The sequence below is a fragment of the Palaemon carinicauda genome, unplaced genomic scaffold (genome assembly GCF_036898095.1).
Source record: "Palaemon carinicauda isolate YSFRI2023 unplaced genomic scaffold, ASM3689809v2 scaffold2620, whole genome shotgun sequence".
Taxonomy (NCBI): domain Eukaryota; kingdom Metazoa; phylum Arthropoda; class Malacostraca; order Decapoda; family Palaemonidae; genus Palaemon; species Palaemon carinicauda.
Window position 1 is genome coordinate 766 of NW_027170269.1, and position 8,409 is coordinate 9,174.

Below are 8,409 nucleotides of genomic sequence, written 5' to 3' on the forward strand. Positions count from 1 at the left end.
GAATTTCAATTTCGAGGCTTTTATGATTAAAGAATCACATTGAAATTTAAAATATCGATATATCATGAAATTATTTTGATGGTTTCTGCGCGTCATCTATTCCTTCTCTTTCGAAACCTAACCTTTCTTTACCTTTGTAGTTAAGCAACTAAAACTGTTTCTTATTTAATCGTTAAATCTATTTTTAAATAATAAATGTTATTACTTTAACGATTCCTTCTGACTTTCTGCTAGCTCACTCTTCCTCAGCTCTCTCTCTCTCTCTCTCTCTCTCTCTCTCTCTCTCTCTCTCTCTCTCTCTCTCTACTGCTTAACTTTTTGCTCTGGATAGTTTACGCCCTTCTTCTGCCTCCAACTAAATCACTTTTCATTCATTCCCAAGGTATCCTACTTCCCTGGGACTCGCTGCTATAACACTTTCTCTTTTACTCGATAGACCCTGTGTAACAACAAATTTCTCTTTCCTGGACCTAAAGAGAAGTCTCCCTACCGGGGCCTCTTTCTCCGTCCCCGCCATGCCAGTCACCTTCCCCCTTTTCTCCCCTGTAACCTTGTTTAGTGGCAGCAGGAGGGACCTGTCCCTCGTTCCGTTATACGGGTATTGACTTTGCAGATGGAACGCTTGGTATCTTACCATTAACTCCACCTGAGAACCCAATTCCAGGCTGCTGAATGAGGATAAGCAGTTCACTCCAAACTCCCACTACTTTTTGGCCTTACCTCATTAGCTTTGGCTATATAAATTTAATGTAGTTTAAACCATTTAATCTGTAAAGTAATATATCATCTCATTGTTTAATTAACCCCATTAGCATTAACGTAAATAAACTTAACCCTTTTCACATTGCAAACGTCTTTTTACAATTCTAATTAAGCTGATTCCATTTTACATTCTCTTACGGCCTGACAACGCAAGAGCCCGTGTTTTACGTAAGGTAAGGCCATCTTAACACACACACACACACACACACACACACACACACACACACACTGCAGTTGATGATTTGTTTCCTTCACGATTCCTTTTATTTTTGGTGTTTAAAACGCCTTCAAATATTTTTCCTTTTCTTCCACAACATTTTTTATATTATCTTCGAGAAAACTTGGATATCTATGTTAATTAAGTTGATAGAATGCGAAACGACTGTATTATTATTATTATTATTATTATTATTATTATTATTATTATTATTATTATTATTATTATTATTATTATTAGCTAAGCTACATCCCTAGTTGGAAGAGCAAGATGTTATAAGTCGAAAGGCTGCAAAAGGGGAAAATAGCCCAGTGAGGAAAGGAAATGAATAAACGATATACGAAGTAATGATAAATTAATATAGAATATTTTAAAAAGATTAATATAGATATATCATAAATAAACTATAAGAAGAATTATGTCAGCCGATTATGAAGATCATTCCACAACATGGTCACAGGTGGAATAAAACTTCTAGAGTATTGTGTAGTATTGAGCCTCAAGATGAAGAAGGCCTGACTATTAGAATTAACTATATGCCTAGTATTACGAACGGGATGAAATTGTCCGGGAAGATCCAAATGTAAAGGATGGTCAGAGTTATAAAGAAAATCTTAAGCAACATGCATAATCAACTAATTGATCAGCGGTGCCAGAGATTAATATCTAGATCAGGAATAAGAAACCTAATAGCCCGTAAATTTTTGTCCACCAAATTGAGATGGGACTAAGAAGAAGAAGAAGAAGAAGAACGAGAAGAAGAGGAAGATGACGAAGAAGAAAATTACTTGAACAGCTGAGCCTATCTATTGTTTTTGCTCTGCAATGAAAGCATAATTTTTAACCTTGTTTTCAATTATGCCTCAAAAATACCTTGTCAGTAGGCAACGGGTTCTCTGGTGTGTTGCAAGAAGTATAAAACGATCAAAAACATATTATCATCTATATTCTATAAGAACAACATTATGTCCAGCTTTCAGGAGTCGGAAATTTAGTCTGAACCCTGGGTCAGTGAGATGTGCTTTGAAAGAGGAAAGAATTTCCACCTTCAACTTCAATAGTCGATGATATTTGTTAGTCCTATAAATATTTCCATTCATTTACTTGAATACCAAACCTCCAATATCCCATTGAACAGTCACAAATAATTTCCAATATATCACTACAACTGTTGTTTCTTCGTAGCTAAACAATACTTTTAGACAAAGTGTGATAATATATATATATATATATATATATATATATATATATATATATATATATATATATATATATATATATATCATTTGTACAATTGAATTGATCGTATTTGCTACTACTGAAGGAACACGCAAGAAATATAATTGCTGGATTTCAGAACATCTGCACAAAAACAACGATGTTCTCCAGCTTACTGCAATGTCACATAGGCCCACAATGCAACGCTGAAAACATTTAGATGCAAAAGCATCTCTTTCTTCAGACAAATTACATTATTCTTTCATATTTATGACATTGAGAGAGAGAGAGAGAGAGAGAGAGAGAGAGAGAGAGAGAGAGAGAGAGAGAGAGAGAGAGAGAGAGAGAGAGAGAGAGAGGATAATAATAAGGCTACGAGAGAGACCAAGACCTTCCAAAGGGAGAGCTGCCAAGTACAAAATGGGAAACGAGAAAGGAAAAAGGAAAATAAGAAAAATAAGAGAAAAAGCGAAAAATCAAAATGGAAATCTGGTCGACACAATCCTTGTCCTAAAGAGTTGAAAACATTTCAAAGGAAAACATGACGAGGCTTTTGATATCGCCCTACTTGAAGAATCTTCTTCAACCGAAGAAAAGACGCTTGAGTTAGGCAGGTGGCTGACTGTTGTGCAAATTAGCTTATTACTAATCCATTTTCTAATCTTTCTTTCTAGTTGATGCGGCACTCTTCCCTATTTCTTCTTTATTTCTTCCTTATTTCTTTATCTTTGGCTCTGAACAAACTGATTTTAGTCTTTGATTAGCGTATTTAAAGTGTCAATCAAGGTCTGAAACACTAGTGATTTCCTCTGCTCCTTTCTTGTTGAAGCTCCTCTCATCAAGAGCAACTTCTACAGAAGAAAATTAGCTACTCGATTTTAGGAACAAAATATTCATACAAATAATTAGTTATCCCATTTAGAAATAATTAAGTCCCTTTGGTAATATATTTCTTTTTTGATAAATGTATAATTGACATTATTTTCAGAATTTAATTCAAATTTTAACGGTTTAATAATAAAAGATCACATAGAAATGTGAAAGATCGATATATTATGAAATTATTTTGATGGCTACTGGGCGTGAGGTTTGTATGGATGTTGCCGTCTATTACTGTCAGTCCTTTGAAAAATATCCCTTTTCTTCTATATTACTTATCCTTGAGAGAATAGGATCGTCTGCATTACTTATCCTTGAGAGAATAGGATCGTCTGTATTACTTATCCTTGAGAGAATAGGATCGTCTGCATTACTTATCGTAAGAGATATTTACTGGTAATTAAGAGCGAGTAATGAGACAAGTTTAAACACTTATGACTAGTTCGTTGTTGAGCTGAGCGAAGCTATTCTATTTCTTTCATAGGTTAGTATACCTACAATTCCTAATAAGATGTATATCTCTCTCTCTCTCTCTCTCTCTCTCTCTCTCTCTCTCTCTCTCTCTCTCTCTCTCTCTCTCTCTCTCTCTCTCTCTCCATCATATATTTTTGTAATTGAGGTTTATATATAGTTTTCTCGAGTTAACATTAGGCCTATGCACGGTTCTCCAGATGGAGATTAAGAACGTGTAAGGAGAAAAGTTCAAAAACTCAGGAATAGTGCTTTGTTGATCGAAGCAAATCTATTCTAACTTATCCATATTACTTATATAACATTAAAGGTCAAGTGATAGCAGATAGCAGAAAGGTGAATTTTAGAATTATTTCTTATTCTCTCTAATGATAAAATCATTATCTGAATTATACGAATAGCTAGATTAATTTGCAAAAGTAGATAAATGTATAATGAACAAAGAAATTGAACCTAAATATCTAACTAATCGAAAAAGTTTATGTTAATCCAATTTTTATATATATATATATATATATATATATATATATATATATATATATATATATATATATATATATATATATATATATATATATATATATATATATATATATATACACACATATATATATATATATATATATATATATATATATATATATATATATATATATATATATATACATATATATACATATTACATTAAACATATATGTACAGATAAACACACACACTATATATATATATATATATATATATATATATATATATATATATATATATTATATACAAATATATTCCTATGTATATATATAATATATATATATATATATATATATATATATATATATATATATATATATGCATAAACATCCAAACACACACACACACACACACACACACATATATATATATATATATATATATATATATATATATATATATATATATACACAGTATATATATATATATATATATATATATATATATACATATATATATATATATATATATATATATATATATATATATATATATATATATACGTGCGTGTAGGAATATATATATATATATATATATATATATATATATATATATATATATATATATATATATATATATATATATATATATATATATATACATACCTACATACATACATACATACATACATACATACAATGTCAGTAAAAGTTAAGTGACTCTTATAGGTGAAATGAGATTGAAAAATTTAGTAAACATTAAAGCAGGTGTAAGTAAAATATATAAAATGCAGCCCCCCAAAAAGACCAGTAAAGATTAAAGTCATGAAGGTAAAAAGAACGTCATATAATTAAATAAAAAATATAACAACAACGGATATATTCAACTTCCTCTCCTTACATTTTAGAAAGGCAACAATTGCACCAGAAACTGTATTTTTGAGGCAGTATGAAATTGGCTCTTCAGTTAAGGCTATGTCAAAACAAGGACCGTTTTGTCGAATGAGAGATCACTGGTGAACAAGCATCGAGTGGCAAAACTACACTAATTGCTCTAAAACAGATGAGATTAAACACACGACCAGAGGACCTGTCATTCAATTGACATATCTAGAAGTCAGGGCATTATTTTGTCATTTCACAATTCCCTGGGATGGTTATGATATAACAAAAGTTCTTGACCTTATTTTGATATATACAAAGTACCTGGAATTGTTTGGACATATGAAAAGTCACTGGAATTGTTTTGACATGTGAAAAGTCAATTCTTGCACCAGCCTTCCTTACTCTCTTCACTTCTTTCCAAAACTTCTTCTTATCCTCTTCATATGACTGACCCAGTCCCTGACCCCACCTCAGGTTAGCTGCCCTCTTTGCCTCAAGTACCTTGCGCTTTACTTCCACTTTTTTCTCTCAATATTTTTCATACTTCTCTATACTATTACTCTGCAGCCATTCTTCAAAAGCCCTCTTTTTCTCTTCCACTTTTACCTTCACTCCTTCATTCCACCATTCACTGCCCTTCCTCATGCTGCCTCCAACAACTTTCTTGCCACATACATCACTTGCAATCCCAACAAAATTTTCTTTTGCTAACTTCCACTCCTCCTCTAAATTACCAGTTTCTCTTACTCTCACCTCGTCATATGCCATTTTCAACCTTTCCTGATATTTACTTTTTACCCCCGGTTTTATTAGCTCTTCAACCCTCACTAGCTCCCTTTTACATCCACCTACTCTATTCCCCCACTCTTTTGCTACAACTAATTTTCCTTCCACCAAAAAATGATCAGACATACCGTTAGCCATACCCCTAAACACGTGCACGTCTTTCAATCTTCCAAACATTCTTTTAGCTGTCAACACATAATCCATTAATGCCATTTCTACTACTCTTCCATTTGCCACTCTTACCCATCTTTCTTTTTAAAAAAGCTAGCACTTATTACCATCTCTTGTTCAACACACATATCTACCAGTCTCTTACCACTCTCATTTTCACCTGGTACGCCATACTTCCCAATGACACCTTCTACCTCTCCAGTGCCCACTCTAGCATTTAAGTCACCCATGACAACTACATAATTCCTTCTACCCAGTCCTTCTACACACCTAGTTAATTCATTCCAGAACTCATTCCGCTCTTCTTCACTTTTCTCACTACCTGGCCCATACGCACTGACAAACGCCCAACATTCCCTACCCAACCTAACCCTTACCCACATTAACCTAGATGATATCTCCTTCCATTCCACAACTTTACCTGTCATCCATTCACTCAGCAATAAAGCCACACCCTCTCTCGCTCTTCCCCTTTCAATCCCAGACACTCTACCAGACATTTCACCAAACATCACTTCACCCTTTCCTTTCATCTTTGTCTCACACAAGGCCAATACATCCATCCTTCTACTTCTAAACATACTTCCAATCTCACATCTTTTACTATCTATCGTACTACATCCACGCACATTCAAACACCCCAAAACTAGAGTGCGGGGAGCAATCACTCTCCCCCCAGCTCCATCTTATTGATAATGTCTCACAGGATTTTTATACAGGAGAGGGGGTTCCCAGCCCCCTCGTCCCGTCCCTTTTAGTCGCCTCTTACGACACGCAGGGATAACGTTGGCGCTATTCTAATTGTTTTTATGCCCCCACGGCCACAGGGGTCACAATATTATAGGTAAGGATAAAATAAAACTTGGGCCAAATAACAAACAACCTTTGTAAACTACTAACCTGATCTCGTAGTGTACACAAAGTCATGTACGGTCTTTGTGGAACATAAAACAGCTTACCATCACTTGGTTTAGTCAAGGTTCCTCCAAATACAGGCCATAACCCTCCTAGAATCCTGAAAAGTGAAGACTTTCCACATCCATTAGGTCCACAAACTAAAACATTCTGGCCCGCATGGACCTCAAAATTCAGTTCCTTTACCAGAACATCTCCATTGGAGTAACTAGAGGGACTTTTCAAACCGGATAACATTGTCTTCACAGATGACTTTACCTGAATTTGCAATAAGAGGCTTGGCCACAGCACCCTTTATAAGTTTGTTGTCTAACATCGTTCGTTGATATGTTCCTGCATTCAAGTCTCCCAGTACAGTCATAAGCTCCTGAACTCTAGCTGTGAATCCAGCTAGTCTTGTCACTTCTCTTCCAGCTAAGACAAGTCTCCCAATAGCTTCTGCAAGTTTCACTAACATTCTTCCACTCCTATAATAATCCTGCATTCGTGTTTTGTACTCGGCACTGGCAAGTTTTGATGCAGTTAGATATGGATATGCCACAACAGTGAACCCCACACATGTTGACAAATATTTAGCAATGATGTTATCAATGAAGCCCATGTTGAACCGAAAGGAGATAAATTTGCGAAGATGCTGAACCAGTCTTCCAAAGGATGAGTCAATATTTTTTTTCTCACGTATATTTCCTTGATAATACAATCCTCTTTCTTAAAACTTCCAGAATTGTATGACTTTTCTCCACTTGAGAGAAGGGTCCCTCAATCTCATCTTTCTTTTCTTATATTTAAGGTGAGACGTCGATCGGAAGGAAGATTTTTATATATTTCTATTCGAGGGTTTTTTTTTTTTCATAAGGTGAATGTTTTTTTATCATGCCAAACTCCCCAAAATTTAGACCAACAAGAATTATTGGAGATAATAGTTCAAAGGGAATTGATATTTTATGATGAATAGTTAACTGCATAAAATATAAAGAACATTTTTAGATATTTCCATTTTTAATATAATCTTTATATTTTGAATAGTGCAAAAGACGTTCCAACCCTTGCGACTACATCAGATTATCTTTTAAAGATTAATCACCACCTATCCTTTATTTGTCTCACTCGTTTCAGAAGAATGGAGTAAACAAAGCAATCTAATAACGTCATCAACAGGAGAGAATAACTTTTTCTGACGTTAAGGAGTATTTACGCGGTTGAGGGGGACGAGGAAATTGATTGCAAATTGAAAACCGCTGAGATGAGGAGAGCTGACCAGGTCAGAGACAAACTGAGCCAGGTGGAAAGTCCTTTGATCCCTTTTGGGAAACTGTAAAATCTAATGACGTGATAAACATAATGTCATTATTCAATATATCTTTAATTCTTAAAAGACTGATTTGCGGTTGAAAAAAACTGAAAATGCTTACTTCTATATTTCTTCTAAATATTTCACTGGAATTCATATACATCGCAAGAATATGTAGTTATAGTTCGCGTGAAAATATCAGGCTAAAAAGTCTTGAATTGCGCAAAATGTTTTAAACTTAACTCATTCTAAAAGATATCTTTCATTCAATCACTATTCTGTCTCTTTTCGATATATGTTACTCGTCTGGCTAGTCCCATCCAATTTAATACCAATCAACCAATTCCTTT

General features: G+C 34.0%; 1 pseudogene; it reads right to left on the reverse strand.

Annotated features, from left to right (window-relative positions):
• Positions 1-391: 391 nt before the first annotated feature.
• On the reverse strand, positions 392-7,457 carry LOC137636265 (ATP-binding cassette sub-family D member 3 pseudogene; annotated as a pseudogene).
• Between the last annotated feature and the right edge of the window lie 952 nt (positions 7,458-8,409).